The sequence below is a fragment of the Salmo trutta genome, chromosome 6 (genome assembly GCF_901001165.1).
Source record: "Salmo trutta chromosome 6, fSalTru1.1, whole genome shotgun sequence".
NCBI classification, from domain to species: Eukaryota; Metazoa; Chordata; class Actinopteri; order Salmoniformes; family Salmonidae; genus Salmo; species Salmo trutta.
The window spans coordinates 7,612,563-7,633,122 of NC_042962.1; the positions used below are offsets into that span (position 1 = coordinate 7,612,563).

Sequence of the window (20,560 nt, forward strand, 5' to 3'; positions counted from 1 at the left end):
GTAATTCAAAGCCCTGGCTGAAACACACGAGCGCTTTTGCTAAGTGGTCTATCAGCAGACAAAACGCTTAGGCGCGTGCACTGGCCGCCCCCGCCTTTCTGTTTTTCCCTCTTTTTAACGAAACGTAGATTCCCGGTCGGAATATTATCGCTTTGTTACGAGATAAATTGCAAAAAAATTGATTTTAAACAGCGGTTGACATGCTTCGAAGTACGGTAATGGAATATTTAGAATTTTTTTGTCACGAAATGCGCCATGCGCACGACCCTGATTTGCCATTGGGATAGTGTCTAGAACGCACGAACAAAACGTCGCTGTTTGGATATAACGATGGATTATTTGGCACCAAACCAACATTTGTTATTGAAGTAGAAGTCCTGGGAGTGCATTCTGACGAAGAACAGGAAAGGTAAGACCATTTTTCTTATAGTAAATGTGATTTTGGTGAAGGCTAAACTTGCCGGGTGTCTAAATGGCTAGCCCTGTGATGCCGGGCTATCTACTCAGAATATTGCAAAATGTGCTTCATCCGAAAAGCTATTTTAAAATCGGACATATCGAGTGCATAGAGGAGTAATGTATCTATAATTCTTAAAATAATTGTTATGCTTTTTGTGAACGTTTATCGTGAGTAATTTAGTAAATTGTTAGTAAATTCCCCGGGAGGTTTGCGGGGGGTATGCTAGTTCTGAACGTCACATGCTAATGTAAAAAGCTGTTTTTTGATATAAATATGAACTTGATTGAACAAAACATGCATGTATTGTATAACATAATGTCCTAGGTGTGTCATCTGATGAAGATCATCAAAGGTTAGTGCTGCATTTAGCTGTCTTCTGGGTTTTTGTGACATTATATGCTAGCTTGAAAAATGGGTGTCTGATTATTTCTGGCTGGGTACTCTGCTGACATAATCTAATGTTTTGTTTTCGCTGTAAAGCCTTTTTGAAATCGGACAGTGTGGTTAGATTAACGAGAGTCTTGTCTTTAAATAGCTGTATAATAGTCATATGTTTGAAAAATGGAAGTTTTCGGATTTTAGAGGAATTTGTATTTCGCGCCACGCCCATCATTGGATATTGGAGCAGACGTTCCGCTAGCGGAACATCTAGATGTAAGAGGATATCAGTGATGTCGCTCTTGCTGCTGGTGATTCTCTGATCCACCTCTACGCAGACGACACCATTCTGTATACATCTGGCCCTTCTTTGGACACTGTGTTAGCAAACCTCCAAACAAGCTTCAATGCCATACAACTCCCCTCCGTGGCCTCCAACTGCTCTTAAATGGAAGTAAAACTAAATGCATGCTCTTCAACCAATTGCTGCCCGCACCCGCCCGCCCAACTAGCATCACTACTCTGGACAGTTCTGACTTAGAATATGTGGACAACTACAAATACCTAGGTGTCTGGTTAGACTGTAAACTCTCCTTCCAGACTCACATTAAGCATCTCCAATCCAAAATTAAATCTAGAATTGGCTTCCTATTTCGCAACAAAGCCTCCTTCACTCATGCTGCCAAACATACCCTCTTTAAACTGACCATCCTACCGATCCTTGACTTTGGCGATGTCATTTAAAAAATAGCCTCCAACACTCTACTCAGCAAACTGGACGTAGTCTATCACAGTGCCATCCGTTTTGTCACCAAAGCCCCATATACTACCCACGACTGCGACCTGTATGCTCTCGTTGGCTGGCCCTCGCTACAAACCCACTGCCTCCAGGTCATCTATAAGTCTTTGCTAGGTAAAGCCCCGCCTTATCTCAGCTCACTGGTCACCATAGCAACACCCACCTGTAGCACGCGCTCCAGCAAGTATATTTCACTGGTCATCCCCAAAGCCAACACCTGCTTTGGCCGCCTTTCCTTCCAGTTCTCTGCTGCCAATAACTGGAACGAATTGCAAAAATCACTGAAGCTGGAGACTTATCTCCCTATCTAACTTTAAGCATCAGCTGTCAGAGCAGCTTACCGATCAATGTACCTGTACACAGCCAATATGTAAATAGCACACCCAACTACCTCATCCCCATATTGTTATTTATCTTTTTGCTCTGTTGCACCCCAGTATCTCTACTTGCACATCATTATCTGCACATTTATCACTCCAGTGTTAATGCTAAATTGTAATTATTTCACCTCTATGGCCTATTTACTGCCTTACCTCCCTACTCTTCTACATAGAGTGTACATAGATTTATCTATTGAGTTATTGACTGTACGTTTGTTTATGTGTAATTCTGTGTTGTTTTTGTCTCAATGCTTTGCTTTATCTTGGCCAGGTCGCAGTTGTAAATGAGAACTAGTTCTCAACTGGCCTACCTGGTTAAATAAAGGTGAAATAAAAATAAAATAAAAAATACTCTAGTGGCCGCTCTAATAATGAAAGAAATGTCTTAAAAAATGGAAGGCAGTTGGGAGGAGGAAAGTTGAGATGGGACCTTTCTAGCCAATTAGAAGGCAGATACACCCGTTAACAACAGCCACAAGGGTTTCCACTAGTTACCACAGCCACAAAGTCAAAATGGTTTATATAGTTAAAATTCATGAAAACAAACATTTGATTTTTAGTCTTAAGCTAAGGTTAGGCATATGGTTAGCAGTGGGGTCAAGTTTAAAATCACATTTGAAGAAGATAAATTGTAGAAATAGGCAGGGTTTATGACTTTGTGGCTGTAATAACTAGTGACGAACAGGCACAACTCCGATATAAAGTGCATTTTCTCAGAATTTCCAGAATGTCCTACACTCATAACAACCTAATCATTACGAAACTTCTATTCGATCAAGTAATCTACACGTAGCAAATAAGCCATTACATTTTCTGTTAACCAAATTCAACACTCTCAAGAAAACGAGAATAAAAACTGCAGCTGCTGGAGAAGATTTTGGACCCAGTTACCCATCTCTTTTTGACTGGGAGACTATATCAGAAAGGAAGAGGCTAACTGTCTATCCTGCCTTCTATCCACCATTCATAGTGACAACAGTGGTAGGTGGATCGTTTTTCTAGATCTGCAATCAGCTAACTAGTAATCATACCACACCGAGAAAAGCATTCAAAGCTGCATACATTTTCAATATGAATCCACAAGAACAAATAGGAATAACTGATAGGCAGCGGACAGGCCAGGTGCATCATTGCCATGAAAGAACAGTGAAGACATGAAACACGTAGCTCAAAAAGTTCCCTTATTGATCTTGTTTAGGGACAACACAGTTGTTCTTCTACAACACCACAACACAATGAATAATTGCATTGTTTTCAAGAGATTACACAATTCTACTCTCGGCTGCAGTGAAAATGTCAATTGAATAATGGTGAAGAAAAAAAAACCCTGTGATTTGAATGTTTCATTCCATTTGAATCAGTTGCAGGTCTACTCTCGACAGTAACTTCTAGAAAGGCACAGTAGAATACTGGCTGTATTTTTACTTCTGATACTGAGATGCGCTGTCTGTTGCAGATCATTATTCTCCCAAGTCGTCCTATAATAACGTGGCTATATATGCTCCCAGCAGGCCCAGTTATTCAGGAAAGCTTAACGCTTGCTCTGCCTCATCCCCAATCCGAGCTGCTATTTCTTGCCCACCTAGAAGCTAACTAACGCATCAATATAGCCTAAATATTTATAATTTAACTTAAAAAAAATGTTTTTAAATGAATGACCTTTTTATGTGAGGCATGAACACAACCAGTCATGATGTTTTAATCGAATTAGGTCAAAATACTCCTGTAGGCATGTACACATTCATCCAAAATATAGTTCCAGCGTCCTCAAAATGTCTTGACATTAACCAGCGTTCCATCCAACCTTTTTATGCGGATACACATGTCATGACAGGTCTAATGGAAACAGCTAATTTGTTGGTCCACTTTCCAAATGTCGACAAAACAAAATACGCTAGACCAAGTGGGGTCTTGTGGGTAAAATTTATTAGGCGAGAAATGGCAGTGGAAATGCTTTTAAGCGCAAATATTAATATAGTAACCATCATATGGAAGTAAACTTGGAGTCACGCGATGACACGTTGTCTGGTCCTCCCAGTACAAGTCGGGAAAGCATGCCGTTTTTTAGGCTACAGATCAAATAAGATATGATGAACTTCTTAGGGCGGTAAAAGTGCATAGAGGTGAGCAGGTAGCCTACTGGTTAGAGCATTGGACCAGTAAATTAAAGGTTGCTAGGTCGAATCCCCAAGCTGACAAGGTGTTGTTCTGCCCCTGAACAAGGCAGTTAACCCTAGGCTGTCATTGTAAATAAGAATTTGTTTTTAACTGACTTGCATAGTTAAATAAAATAAATGCTCTTTTCAATAAATATTGAGGGTTTCATTCTGGTGACATGAAAATGGCTACCATTTGACAAATACGATTAATCTCACAATTTTGTCCATAATTGTCACGCCCTGACCTGAGAGAGACGGTTTATTTCTCTATTTTGTTAGGTCAGGGTGTGGGGTGGGCATTCTATGTCATTCTATTTCTATTTTTTGGCCAGGTATGGTTTCCAATCAGAGGCAGCTGTCTATCGTTGTCTCTGATTGGGAACCATACTTAGGCAGCCTTTTCCCACCTGTGGTTGTGGGTAGTTTTCTGTTTTGTGTTTCTGCACCTGACAGAACTGTGCACGTTCGTTTCCCTTTGTTATTTTTGTTCGAGTGTTTGTTTGATTTCAATAAATAATCATGAACACGTACCACGCTGCATCTTGGTCACACCTCTACGACAATCGTTACAATAATAACTTCATCATGTATGCCAGGGTTCCCCAACTGAGGTTTTATTTGGACCCCCAAGTTTTCTGAGCAAAAAACATAAGACAGTAAAAACACCATCAAATCAAATTGTATTAGTCACATGATCCAAATACAATAGGTGTAGACCTTACAGTGAAATGCTTACTTACAAGCCCCTAACCAAAACAAAATATGGATAAGAATAAGAAATAAAAGTAACAAGTACTTGAAGAGTAGCAGTAAAATAACAATAGCGAGACTATGTACATGGGGGTACCAGTACAGAGTCAATGTGCGGGAGCACCGGTTAGTTGAGGTAATATGTACATGTAGGTAGAGTTATTAAAGTGACTATGCATAGATGATAACAACAGAGAGTAGCAGCGGTGGTAAAGGGGGGGGCAATGCAAATAGTCTGGGTAGCCATTTGATTAGATGTTCAGGAGTCTTATGGCTTGGGCATAGAAGCTGTTTAGAAGCCTCTTTGACTTAGACTTGGCGTTCCGGTATCGCTTGGCGTGCGGTGACAATTTTTAGTGCCTTCCTCTAACACTGCCTGGTATAGAGGTCCTGGGTGGCAGGAAGCTTGGCCCTAGTGATGTACTGGGCCGTTCGCACCACCATCTGTAGTGCCTTGCGGTCGGAGGCCGAGCAGTTGCCATACCAGGCGGTGATGCAACCAGTCAGGATGCTCTTATACAAATGTAAGCAAGGTTTGAAATTGTTTTAGTGAAATATTATATCTTATTTGGACATCTTGCAGGTACATTTGCAGTCTACAAATTATTTATAATTATTTTCATCCGCTCAAGAAAAAAATCGTCCCACGGCTGAATCTAGTTCATGATCCCTGGCTATACCTGCACTACATCTGCAAGCTGTTGGCTAGAGGGCACATCAGTACCAGAGTGGGCACATTCACTATACCCTATGCAAATGTTTTTGTGACAAAACCATCAGTAGACCTAGAGTTAAAAATGCGACGGAAACCCATTTAACTTGTAATATGTATTGGGTACATGGGAATTTAACTAACTGAAAAAATAAATGTTTAGGTGTACTAGGTTTTTGATGAGAAAAAATGCTATATATTGTCTTTAGGCGGACGTTAGAATATGTGACCCGATTCAGGAAACTAGGCGTATGTCGCAAGTCACGACTTCACAGGAGAGCCGTTTGAACGTTATTTATTTTTTATTTTTATCAAAATGCGTTTTTTGGGCAGAAACGCTAGAAATGCAGAAATGCCTTCTCGAACATGTGAACTGTCATGTGCCTTAATATCGAACTTGCATGAAATTCTGTCACCAATTGAATGGAAACCTAGCTATAGACACCATAGGACTCTGGCAGGTGCGCTAGTCCAGTGTCACTTTGAATATGCTGCACATCATGGTTCACCAGCGGCCCAAACATCTAAAGAATAAGCTACCAGCCAAACAAGCTTGTAAGAATTGTACTTAAACTCCCTCCTCATACTCATGCCTAGTTAAATAAAGGTTCAATATTTGTTTTAAATACTCATCTGGAGGATGAGCATTTTTAACAGCTACAGGTTGGCAATCTGTGGGAAAAAAGAGTAGCATTAATTCAACTTTGTCTGGTTCAAAGAATTATCAAGGACTCAGTCCCCAGATACCTATCCAACACGTTTTCATTTGTTAGAGATGTCCACCAGTGTAATACCACAACCAGAGATTCCCAAGCTGGCACCAAAACTCGGGCCTGGTTTGAATGGCTGAGAGTCAGCGTCGCATGTCGTCAACTGGGCCAACACCATGCCGACTTTGATGGTGTCGCAGGTTTGGGTTACGGTGATAAGAGCTTGGGCCGATCAAGGCAACTACAAGGCAGATGATTGAAATATTTAAAATGTATATTGTAGAGGGGAAGGGAGGGGAGAGCCCCGACAATATATTTTGGTCGGTTGGTGTCCAAATCGGTAGTCACGTGGGATTCTGAGAGGAGTGCACATTGTGGTCGAGGCGCTCAATGTTCCAACGTTTTTTCTTCACTCCGTCGTCGTTGTCAATCTCATGTTAGATAAACCCCTAATCTGAATTTAATGGGAATCTTAGCTAATGTTGTGGGAATGTTCCCGGTTTGCTGGGAAGCATCTCTCCATCTCGCTCTCTCTCTCTTTATCTCTCTTGCTTTCTCTATCTCTCTCTCTCTTCACTCTCTTTCTCTCTCGATCTCTCTTCCTCTCTGTCTCTCTCTTCTCTCTCTCTCTCTCTCTCTGTCTACCTCTGCCTCTCCCTATCTCTCTCATTCTCTCACTGCCCTTCTCTCTCTTTCTTTCCTTTGTTATTTTTGCTGAATCATTCACTGGTCCTCTATGTGTTTTGATTTCCAGGGAAATATGAAACAAAGCATGAAATCCTACATGTGTGTGAAGACTGCAACATTTATAGCGCTGAAAAGTAATGGAAATAGACATTAATTCATATTCAATGTTCCAATGAGACTTCAGCAAAGAAAAGGTCCCAAATACCCCAATAATTGCTATGTGTGACTTATTCATTAAAGGTATAGGTAATGATTCACAAGGGGAATGTGTGGGGTCTACACACACAAATATGTGGGTTCCTCAAGGGTTCTTTGGGAAGGGTGATGGTTCTATGTGGAACCACAATGACTCAGAGAACCCTTTGAGCTCTTCAATGGTTCTTTACAGTTAAAAAAAACGGGTTCTTTGCTCTTTTAGTGACGCTTAAAATGTAGGGGAGGCGGCTCATTAGAATATTTTGGGGCGTGGTTTTGTTCACAGCTCTTTTTGTGCAACTGTGAGGGAGAGTTTCATTCCAGTTTATCTATTGTGTTGAGTTATGACATTACACCTGAGGTGCTGACCTGTTACACCCTCGACAACTACTGGGATTATTATTATTTGACCATGCTGGTGATTTATGAACATTTGAACATCTTGGCCATGTTCTGTTATTAATCTCCACCCGGCACAGCCAGAAGAGGACTGGCCACCCCTCATAGCCTGGTTCCTCTCTAGGTTTCTTCCTAGGTTTTGGCCTTTCTAGGGAGTTTTTCCTAGCCACCGTGGTTCTACACCTGCATTGCTTGCTGTTTGGGGTTTTAGGCTGGGTTTCTGTACAGCACTTTGAGATATCAGCTGATGTAAGAAGGGCTATATAAATACATTTGATTTGATATATATATATGGCTACGGCCAGTGACGGTGTCTTGTGAAAGACTAACAAAAATGGTCATGTGTCAATTGAGAACGGTTGACTAAATCAGTCCGTGGTTCTCAGTTCTCTCTTCAGGTAGCACACTGGATTCAACTTGTCAATTAACTCAATAATAACGCCTATGGAATGCAATCAGAATGTGACTAGAATAGACAACCCTGTATGGATCATCAAAAGGATTTACAAATAACCTTTCAGATTAAAAAATGATATTCTCCATAAAAGTTCTATAAAGAACCATAAAAAGGGTTCTATATAGAACCATAAAAAGGGTTCTATATAGAACCATAAAAAGGGTTTTATATAGAACCATAAAAAGGGTTCTATATAGAACCATAAAAAAAAGGTTCTATATAGAACCATAAAAAAGGTTCTATATAGAACCATAAAAAGTGTTCTATATAGAACCATAAAAGGGTTCTATAAAGAACCATAAAAAGGGTTCTATATAGAACCATAAAAAGGGTTCTATAAAGAACCATAAAAAGGGTTCTATAAAGAACCATAAAAAGGGTTCTATATAGAACCATAAAAAGGGTTCTATAAAGAACCATAAAAGGGTTCTATATAGAACCATAAAAGGGTTCTATAAAGAACCATAAAAAGGGTTCTATATAGCGGAACCCTTTTTATAGAACCTTACTTAACATAAGTGTTTGGGATGGGGGGAAAAAGAAGATGTTACCAAGAAAACAACAGTTTAAATTAGCTACATTTGACGGCAGCCATTTTTTTTAAGCAGCAGGGAGAAAGTCGTCTCAAAGGGACAACAGGACTTCATACAGTGGCTTGTACGGCCTCAGAGATACGGACCAAGAACTGATGTCCACCAGAGAGGACAACGATGTATTACTGGATGTCAGGAGGACGTAGTACCAGAAAGGGTTCCGCCATAGTTACAAGCCAAATAACCCCTATCTGGTATTATTAAGAACCGCTATTTTGTAACACAGCTCCCACCTCTGCTTGGTAACGGTACCAGTTTCTTACGCTTACGTTGTAAGAGGGGGTTGTTGTCCTGCACTAAAAACAGTAGACTCTGTGTTATTCAATTATTTACAGAATCTGTCTCTGTCTCTGTCTTTCTGTCTATCACTCTCTCACTCAGAGCGAGGCATGGTGGGTTCTGGATGCCAATGCTAATCCAACAGAGTAGATGACTGGAGAAGAGGACCATGTCCAGACCAGCCACTACCTCGTGTGCATCCCAAATGGCACTCTATTCCCTGTATAGTGCACAAGTAGTGCACTACATAGGGAATAGGGTTCCATTTGGGATGCAGTCCTCCTCTCTGACCTCTCTGACCTCTCACTACTCCACTCCTGTTACAGTACGGCTATCTGCAGTAAAGCACCACACGACATGCAGGACCACCTGACTGACAGACATTTATCATGATTCCAGAGATTTAGCTAGACACACACACACACACACACACACACACACACACACATATATACACACACACACACATACATACATACATACATACATACATACATACATACATACATACATACATACATACATACATACATACATACATACATACATACATACATACATACATACATACATACATACATACATACATACATACATACAGTATATCGGGGCTGTTTCCTTTGTCTGATCATGTGAATGCTGTTTTGAATCGTCCTTACAAAGGAAATACCCAGAAAGTGTCATTGTGTCATCAAAACAAGTAGCCTCTCATTGCACTGTATGTTTACGTTTGGGGTATATGAGGTATGATACACAGCCAATGGAGACCAGCTGAGCAACTCTGACTGTATTTGTACATATGTGCTGAACTTTCGTACGTTTTTTTTTAAACTGCTTTGATTCACAAGAGCAGGTAAGATTGTGAGTAAGATTTCATATTTATTTATGTTATAGACAATAAACCAGAACTTACTGTTACACTTTTATTTATATTCTATTTGGACTCGTCCGTCAGAGGAAGACAGGGCCAACAGAGGAAGGAAGTAGGGGAGGGAGGGAGGGAGGGAGGGAGGGAGGGAGGGAGGGAGGGAGGGAGGGAGGGAGGGAGGGAGGGAGAGAGAGAGGGAGAGAGGGAGAGAGGGAGAGAGAAAAAAACAATGTGTGCCAGAGTCACTTTCTATCTCATTTTCCCCCTCCTGTCCCTTTCTCAGTCCATGACGCTATTTCGGAGGCTTGGCACAGGATGGCATAGTGGCATACCAGATTATCAAAGCCCTAAAGCTCAGTCCTCCTGAGCACCCGGCCCCTGTCACATAGCCCACAATCCACTTCTCTCCCGAGCCAGGCAATTGTGTCTCTAATATATTGATGCCCTCTCCTCGACCCTCGCTCACACTGACACTTCTGGTGACAATGAATGATATATTTGAAACGCGCCGCTCTTTTCCCTCTACATCCTTACATGCATATTGTGTTTTAACATGTTGTGTTTTTATTTTTTGTTCAGTATAAATATAGTATTACTGAGCTCTGAGGTTTATTGTCTCACAGATGATGTGACAAAATACTGTTAGCAGATACGGTCTAAATGGATAAGAGTATTCAACAACATTGTGGCCTCCAAGATCATCACTAAGCTCAGGATCCTGGGACTGAACACCTCCCTCTGCAACTGGATCCTGGACTTCTTGACAGGCCGCTCCCAGGTGGTGAGGGTAGGCAACAACACATCCGCTATAGCTCAGCCTTCCACCCCATAGTGCCCTCCAAGCTCATCATTAAGCTTAGGGTCCTGGGTCTCAACCCCGCCTTGTGCAACTTGGTCCTGGACTTCCTGACGGGCTGCCCCCAGGTGGTGAAGGTAGGCAACATTACCTCCACTACGCTGACTCTCAACACTGGGGCCCCTCAGGGGTACGTGCTCAGTCCTCTCCTGTACTCCCTGTTCACCCACGACTGTGTGGCTGCGCACGACTCCAACACCATTATTAGGTTTGCAGACGACACAATGGTGGTAGGCCTTGATCACCGACGATGATTAGACAGCCTATAGGGAGGAGGTCAGAGACCTGGCAGTATGGTGCCACGACAACAACTTCTCCCTCAACGTCAGCAAGACAAAGGAGCTGATCGTGGGCTACAGGAAACGGAGGGCCCGATCATGCCGTCATTCACATCGACGGGGCTGTAGTGGAGCGGGTTGAGACCTTTAACTTCCTCTGTGTTCACATCACTAAGGATCTATCATGGTCCAAACACACCAAGACAGTCGTGAAGAGAGCATGACAACATCTCTTCCCCTTCAGGAGGCTGAAAAGATTTGTCATGAGCCCTCAGATCCTCAAAAAGTTATACAACTGTACCCCCCCCCCCCCCCCCCCCCCCCCCCCCCCCCCCACCAAGCTATAAGACTGTTGAACAGTTAATAAAATAGCTTCCCGGACTATTTACATTTGTATTTATTTATTTATCTTTACTGTTTTGCACTGGCTCTATGCACACTCACTAGACTCTAACCACACACTCACACATCCTACACTGACACTCCAACACACACATAAAACACACACACATAAAACACACACACATAAAACACACACACATAAAACACACACACATGCATATTGACGTCACACACACACTCACACAAAGACACACTTTCACTCTTCACATGTGCTGCTGCTACTCTGTTTATTACCTATCCTGATTTGCTTAGTCACTTTTACCCCTACCTACATGTACATATAACCTTAGTTACCTCAACTACCTGGTACCCCTGCACATTGACTTCATAGCAGTACTACTTGTATATATTCTCGCTATTGTTATTTTATTGTGTTACTAATCTCCTTTTTAAATTTAGCAAATATTTGTCTTACTTTTTAACTCTGCATTTTTGGGATTGGGCTCGTAAATAAGCATTTCACTGTAAAGTCTACACCTGATGTATTCAGGCACATGTGACCAATAACATGTAATTGTGTTTGATCTGAGAGCTTGTAGAACAGCCTCTAAGTGATAGAAGAGGCACAATGGGTTTTGTTCATTGTTTTGTCTCCCGTATTGATAGTCTGAATGATAGAACCCTCTCAGTATGTGGCTGGTCTGATGCGGTGAGTTTAGACTAATTAATAGACTGGGAAACCCAGGAGAGGGTTAGGATGAGGGGGTCAGATCAGACCCAGGAGAGGGTTAGGCTGAGGGGGGTCAGATCAGACCCAGGAGAGGGTTAGGATGAGGGGGTCAGATCAGACTCAGGAGAGGGTTAGGATGAGGGGGTCAGATCAGACCCAGGAGAGGGTTAGGATGAGGGGGTCAGATCAGACCCAGGAGAGGGTTAGGATGATGGGGTCAGATCAGACCCAGGAGAGGGTTAGGATGATGGGGTCATATCAGACCCAGGAGGGGGTTAGGGTGAGGGGGTCAGATCAGACCTTACAGGTTTTCACGACTAGACGGCCAGAGAGCATCAGCTGTGTACAACCGAGGGGGAAAACACAAACACACACATAGAGAGAGAGAGAGCGACGCACATGAGTATCTTGGGACCAAACACTGTTTTATAAAAAGGTAACCATGGTTTCACTGAGGAACATATTTTATTAAACACAGTCTGCATTTATATTATCTTAAATCTATGACATTCATTCATGAAGTGACTTCCCTGAGCCACGTAATATAAGTAATCAGACTAAATACCCGTACTGGTCTCTCTTGGACCTCTTTAACTCTGTTTTTCATGAGTCCTTTTTTTTCTTTTTTCTTAACCTTTATTTAACTCGGCAAGTCAGTTACAAACAAATTCTTATTTACAATGACAGCCTAGGAACAGTGGGTTAACTGCCTTGTTCAGGGGCAGAACAACAGATTTTTACCTTGTCAGCTCGGGTATTCAATCTAGCAACCTTTCGGTTACTGGCCAAACGCTCTAACCACTAGGCTACCTGCTGCCCCTACGCTTTAACCACTAGGCTACCTGCCGCCTCTATGCTCTAACCACTAGGCTACCTGCCGCCTCTACGCTCTAACCACTAGCCTACCTGCCGCCTCTATGCTCTAACCACTAGGCTACCTGCCGCCTCTATGCTCTAACCACTAGGCTACCTGCCGCCTCTACGCTCTAACCACTAGGCTACCTGCTGCCCCTACACTCTAACCACTAGGCTACCTGCTGCCCCTACACTCTAACCACTAGGCTACCTGCTGCCCCTACACTCTAACCACTAGGCTACCTGCCGCCTCTATGCTCTAACCACTAGGATACCTGCCGCCTCTATGCTCTAACCACTAGGCTACCTGCCGCCTCTATGCTCTAACCACTAGGCTACCTGCTGCCCCTACACTCTAACCACTAGCCTACCTGCCGCCCCATCATTGCAGTGTTATAACCGTCTCGGTATATCTGGGAAGTCATCCAGCATCAGATGGCAGACAGCGTCTGTATGCTGTATGGTCAACGGTCTGTTAACACTTCTTTGTCTATGGAACAACTTTGAAATAGTATTAGGTACTTATAACTGTTTTAAATTTCAATAACAAAAAATATCCCAATTTGTCATCCAGTACAATGAAAGACTGAAAAGCTGAGGTACATTTCAATTCAATCTATTTTAACCACTAGTTATGTTTCTATTGGTCTAAATTACCCAGAAGGCTTTGACTGTGGTGGCTGAGAGAGCCACAGGGGTGATCGTTGGAGCGGCCATGACAGACGCAGCAGGTAAGATACATACATTTCATAGGACTAATATCATTGAACTAATAGTAATATCCCACCGGCTCAAACGTAGCTCTGATGTAATGTCTCGGTGTTTATCAGTATGAGACATCTTATGATTTGGATCTTCTACAGTGTTACCCTCGTCTGACTTCTCATCAAAGTTACACAACAAAGTGACATAAAACAACGCTCTATTAGAACTACAGTACAGAGAACCCCTCAATAAGGCTTATAGACTATAACAAGGTCTCGTCCTAATATTTATATATTTCTTAATTCTGTTCTTTTTACTTTTAGATTTGTGTGTATTGTTGGGAATTGTTAGAAACTACTACACTGTTGGAGCTAGGAACAGAAGCATTTCGCTACACCCACAATAACATCTGCTAAATATGTGTATGTGACCAATAAGATGTGATTTTGATTTGAATACATTAAACAAAAGTCATAATACAACTAATGTAAGTCCAGTAAACTCTGTCTTCTATGTACCAAACCCTAACAGCCCAGCCTGTCCAGCGTTTGATCTAGAACCCAGAGCGACTCAACAAGGTTCTGATCTGGTCAGATCTGGAAGGGTGTCCAGAGTTCCACTCTCAGTCTGCTACCGCAGAGAGACAGGAGAGCAGACGCACTATGGAGCCTATAGGCTTAAGTACTGCTAGAGTCACTCAGCCAATGTGGAGGCAGCATACTGACACCCAATATCCAATGGCCTAATGCCTTGCTAAAGAACATTTCATGTTGACTTTGTTTTGTTGTGTTCACTCCATTTTAATTATATAATTTATTAATATGCTCGATGTTTGTTGTCAATAGATGTGAACGTGGAGGACTTGACGAAGCGCATCTACAAGTTATTTGTCCCAGACGCTGAGCATGATCTTCCTCTCAATAACCCATACAGACCAAGTCATTTCCCGTCAAACTGTTGCATTTCTGTGCCACATCATCTGACCAATAACAAGAGAAACACTATCAAACAAAGCTAATCATCAACTAGACATCTCGTCCCATAGAAGGGTAATGTGGTGGAGGGTGCTTCTGTCAGTTTTAGATAACGCTGAGTTCTGTTTTCCACTTATGGAAAATCCGCTTCTAAAAATAAAATAAAATGTTCCACTGTCACACTTCCCTCTTGGGATATCATTTAGCCAAGTCTTTTTAATCTAATCTCCACAGTATGGTTATTCAGCTGTTTAGGAACATGTTACGCATCGCTCCCGGACAAGCTAAACACCTTCTTTGCCCGCTTCTAGGAAAACACAGCCACAGGCCACCACCACTCACGAGGACTGTGAGGTCTCGTTCTCCGTGGCCGATGTGACTAAGACATTTAAGCGTGTTAACCCAGATGGCATCCCTAGCCGCGTTCTCAGAGCATGCGCAGACCAGCTGGCTGGAGTGTTTACGGACATATTCAATCTATCACTTTCCCAGTCTGCTGTCCCCACTTGCTTCAAGATGTCCACCATTGTTCCAGTACGCAAGAAAGTGAAGGTAACTATTGCCCCATAGCACTCACTTCTGCCATAAAGTGGTTCTTTGAGAGGCTAGTTAAGGATCATATCACCTCTACCTTACCTGACACCCTAGACCCACTTCCATTTCCATACCACCCCAATAGATCCACGGATGACGCAATCGCCATCACACTGCACACTGCACACTGCCCTAGCCCATCTGGCCAAGAGGAATACCTATGTAAGAATGCTGTTCGACTATAGCTCAGCCTTCAACACCATAATGCCCTCCAAGCTCATCATTAAGCTAAGGACCCTGGGTCTAAACCCCACCTTGTGAAACTGGGTCCTGGACTTCCTAAAGGGCTGCCCCCAGGTGGCGAAAGTAGGCAACATTACCTCCACTACGCTGATCCTAAACACTGGGGCCCCACAAGGGTGCATTCTCAGACCCCTCCTGTACTCCCTGTTCACTCCTTGGCCACGTACGTCTCCATCTCAATCATCAAGTTTGCCAACAACACAACAGTGATAGGCCTGATTACAGACAACGACTAGACAGCCTACATGGAGGAGGTGAGGGCCTTGGCGGAGTGGTGCCAGGCAAACAATCTGTCCCTCAACCTCACTAAAATGAAGGATCTGGTCGTGGACTTCAGGAGACATCAGAGAGCGCACGCCCCAATCAAATCAAATCAAATTTTATTTGTCACATACACATGGTTAGCAGATGTTAATACGAGTGTAGCGAAATGCTTGTGCTTCTAGTTCCGACCATGCAGTAATATCTAACAAGTAATCTAACAATTTCACAACAACTACCTTTTACACACAAGTGTAAAGGAATGAATAAGAATATGCACATATAAATATATGGATGAGCGATGGCCGAACGGCATAGGCAAGATGCAGTAGATGGTATAGAGTACAGTATATACATATGATACAAGTAATGTAGGGTATGTAAACATTATATAAAGTGGCATTATTTAAAGTGGCTAGTGATACATTTATTAAATCAATTTTTCATTATTAAAGTGGCTAGAGATTTGAGTCAGTATGTTGGCAGCAGCCACTCAATGTTAGTGATGGCTGTTTAACAGTCTGATGGCCTTGAGATAGAAGCTGTTTTTCAATCTCTCGGTCCCAGCTTTGATGCACCTGTACTGACCTCGCCTTCTGGATGATAGCGGGGTGAACAGGCAGTGGCTCGGGTGGTTGATGTCCTTGATGATCTTTTTGGCCTTCCTGTGACATCGGGTGGTGTAGGTGTCCTGGAGGGCAGGTAGTTGGCCCCCGGTGATGCGTTGTGCAACATTGACGGGGCCGCAGCGGAGAGGAGGAAAAGCTTAAAGTTCCTTGGTGGTCACTGACAACCTGAAATGGTCCATTCACATAGACAGTGTGGTGAAGAAGGCACAACGGCGCCTCTTCAACCTCAGGAGGCTGAAGGAATTCGGCTTGGCCCCTAAAACCCTCACAAACTTCTACAGATGCGCTATTGAGGGCATCCTGGCGGGCTGTATCACCGCCTGGAAAGGAAATTGCACCGCCCGCAACCACAAAGCTCTCCAGAGGGTGATGCAGTCTGCCCAACGCATTACCGGGGGAATACTGCCTGCCCTCCAGGACATCTACAGCACCCGTGTCACAGGAAGGCCAAGGTCATCAACAACCTCAGCCACCCAGGCCACTGCCTGTTCACCCCACTACCATCTAGAAGGCGGACACAGTACAGGTGCATCAACGCAGGGATGAGAGACTGATTAACAGCTTCTAGCTCCAGGCCATCAGACTGTTAAACAGTCACCACTAGCCAGCCTCCGCCCAGTACCCTGCACTGAACCTTAGTCACTGTTACTAGCCTCCACCCAGTACCCTGCACTGAACCTTAGATACTGTCACTAGCCTCCACCCAGTACCCTGCCCTGAACCTTAGTCACTGTTACTAGCCTCCACCCAGTACCCTGCCCTGAACCTTAGATACTGTTACTAGCCTCCACCCAGTACCCTGACCTGAACCTTAGATACTGTCACTAGCCTCCACCCAGTACCCTGCCCTGAACCTTAGTCACTGTTACTAGCCTCCACCCAGTACCCTGACCTGAACCTTAGATACTGTTACTAGCCTCCACCCAGTACCCTGCCCTGAACCTTAGTCACTGTTACTAGCCTCCACCCAGTACCCTGCCCTGAACCTTAGATACTGTTACTAGCCTCCACCCAGTACCCTGCCCTGAACCTTATTCACTGTTACTAGCCAGCTACCACCCGATACTCAACCCTGCACCAACGAGACTGCTGCCCTATCTACATAGTCATTGAACACTGGTCACTTTAATAATGTTTACATACTGTTTTACCCACTTCATATCTAAATACTGTATTCTAGTCATGGCTCATCCTCTATAACTACTGATGTACACACCTTTTCTATTCATATACTGTCCATACTGTCTATTTACACCATCCTATGTAACTACTGTCTATACTGTATATATACACCATACTATATAACTACTGCTGTACAAACCTGTTCTATTCCTATACTGTCCATACTGTCTATATACACCATTTTATATAACTACTGTCTATACTGTATATATACACCATACTATATAACTACTGCTGTACACACCTATACTATTCCTATACTGTCCATAATGTCTATACACACCATTATATACATTACAGACTCTGACATTGCTCGTTCTGACATTTCTTCATTTCATAATTTTTATTTTGGGGGATTTCTGCAGTGTTAGAGCTAGAAACAAAAGCTTTTCACTGCACTGCTAAATATGTGTACATGACCAATAACATTTGGTTTTGATTTGATTTATATTTTCTCAGTAGGCTAAAGCTGTACAGTACACTCTCAATGTACTGAATATGTAAATTATGGGGCTGGAACAACTCAAAGTGTTGTCTTATGCTAAGCATATGTACATGCTTAGCCTAGGTGCTAAGGATAAATACATACTTAGCCTAGGCGCTAAGGATAAGTGCAAACTTAGCCTAGGTAAATATAGGTGCTAAGGATAAATATATACTTATATATAGATGCCAAGGATAAATATATACTTAGCCTAGGTGCTAAGGATAAGTACCTACTTGCCTAGGCACTTAGGATAAGTACATACTTACCCTAGGTGCTAAGGATAGAGCTAAAATGTTAAGTAAGGATGCACGTCTCAATTTATTTGACTAATGTCTCAGAGCAAGATTATACATATTGTAATCTAATCTCAACCATTCAAAAACTGTAAAATGTAAATGCACATAAAATCTTGAGTGGCATGTTAATAAAATAAATATAGTTCAGCCCCCAGGTATGCTAATACACCACATATGGGAAGCATTTCCCTCTGCCTTTCATCAGTACATATCTGTCAGGTGAAGGACAATTTAGCCAAGCCTTCCCCAGAGCTAATACCTACTGTCACACACACACACGAGGTAGGACACACACAAGGTAGGTCTCTCTCTCTCTCACACACACACACACACACACACACACACACACACACACACACACACACACACACACACACACACACACACACACACACACACACACACACACACACACACACACACACACTAGGAATGTGGCATTGTCGACAGCATGGCTGTGGCAGCAGAAGGGTCCAGTCTATCGACTTGGCACGGTAACCACACCATCCCATTTAGCACATCGATGGATAGATAGTTAGTTAGCCCTGGTCTAAGAAGGCACTTTCTTTCTCTCTAGTCTTTGATCCTGTCATTAATAAACCAATCCTTTTATTTCTCTCCGCTCTGAAGTGGAAGGAAAGAGCTGCTGCACCTTTGAAGCTAAAACAGATGTTAAGGCAGAATGCCTCTGATCTGACTGTAGGGGTATTAGTGAGTGGCGAGCTGGTGATGTGGAAGGCAAATAGCTGTTGTCAATAGTGTAATGATCATGTACAGTAGAACTGTGGTTGAGTGGTAACAGTCCTGGATCTGGACACATGTACTGTAATCCCCACGTCCACCGTTCATCATAGCAGAGGAAAGGCCCTGACGCGCCCGGATATGTTAGTGACAGGCAAGACCCTGACTTAACTTCTGCTTTTTCAAACTGCAGTACTGAAATGTACACATTTAGCTATAATGTGTGTGTGACAAATGCGTCCTCCACTCCACTTACCTCTCTCTCTCTCTCTCTCTCTCTTGGTTCCTATGTGTCTCTGCTTTTCCTGGCCAGATCCCTTCCAGGGAGTGCAGCACGGGGCCCTGAAGCTGAGCCAGCTGGAGGAGACGGTTAAAGGAACCATTTCTGCGGAGGGTGTACAGCCAGTAGGGCCTCATTCATAGGGGCCTGTTTTGTGGCGTAGGTAGGTGAAGCAAAACCCTGCATTAAAATGTTGCTCATTTAGCAGGCTTTCTTATCCAGGGCGAGTCAGCTATACTGTATGACCCATGTAAATATTATGGACCTTCTATTCATCACAATTAGCTAGCTAGTATTTCTATGTAAGAATAAATAGTTGTACGTGGTCATGAGATTATAAGACATTCCACACAGTAGAATGTTCAAAACTAATCATCCAAGTGATTTTTTTCTGTATGTCAATCTTGATCCATTGATAAACAAATCGACAATAAGATGTAGTCCACAGAAAGAGTAAGCAATACAAAAAAACAAGGACTTTTCTTGACATTTTTATTGGTCTACCTGTGTCCCCTGTCCATTGTTAGGGCTTAGGTAATGAGTTTGACCTCGGATGGATCACTGTGTATCTGTCTTCTCTGAAAGCTCAGCATCTTTACACAGCCTTTATCTGTTCTTCAGACAGGTCTTCAGGGAATCCCAGAGTTTTGGAAGAATGGAACCCTCAGATATCCTGTGCTGGTGGAAATGGTTAAGAAAGTCGTGGGCTCACAGCAAGCCTAGATTTGTCACATGGCTTTAAAGACAGTTAATACATTAGCTACTAAGTTAACATAACCAGTCCAAAATATTGTTAGGGAATATGAACGATGTGTTGGTGATGTTTGTTTTTTAATGACTGGTTTGTAAGGCCATTTCACGTCACAGTTGTACTTTGACAAAGACGTTGATGAAAGTTACATTCAGACGGATGTAACTTGAACCTCGTTGCTCTGTCAAAGCCATACAGCGTGACACAAAAGAGTTGAGTCTATATGTGTGAAATACGGAATTCTTGTCATGTTCTATTTTAAAAGAGGAAGGATCCTTGTGACTAATTTGTGAAGTAACTGAGCATGTAAACTGAATTTACACAGCATCGAAACTAAAGGAGGAAGCTTGAATATAGCAGTTGGGTGTTGCTTACAGTACACTGTTTGCATGCAGTAAAAAGGAAATGATTAACTTATCATGTGATGCAGTTGTTTGTTACACACAACTTCACCTTTTTTCTACAGCTCAAATACTGTATCCGTGGTTTTGGGTGGGGTTTGAGTTTAAATAAACTCTGCCCTGGTTAAA

General features: G+C 42.7%; 1 long non-coding RNA gene across 1 annotated transcript; it reads left to right on the top strand.

Moving 5' to 3' along the window:
- The first annotated feature begins 19,214 nt into the window (after positions 1 to 19,214).
- LOC115195358 (uncharacterized) lies at positions 19,215 to 20,560 on the top strand. Its single transcript, XR_003878678.1, has 2 exons — positions 19,215 to 19,442; positions 19,901 to 20,560. It is a non-coding gene; the product is annotated as an uncharacterized LOC115195358 (long non-coding RNA).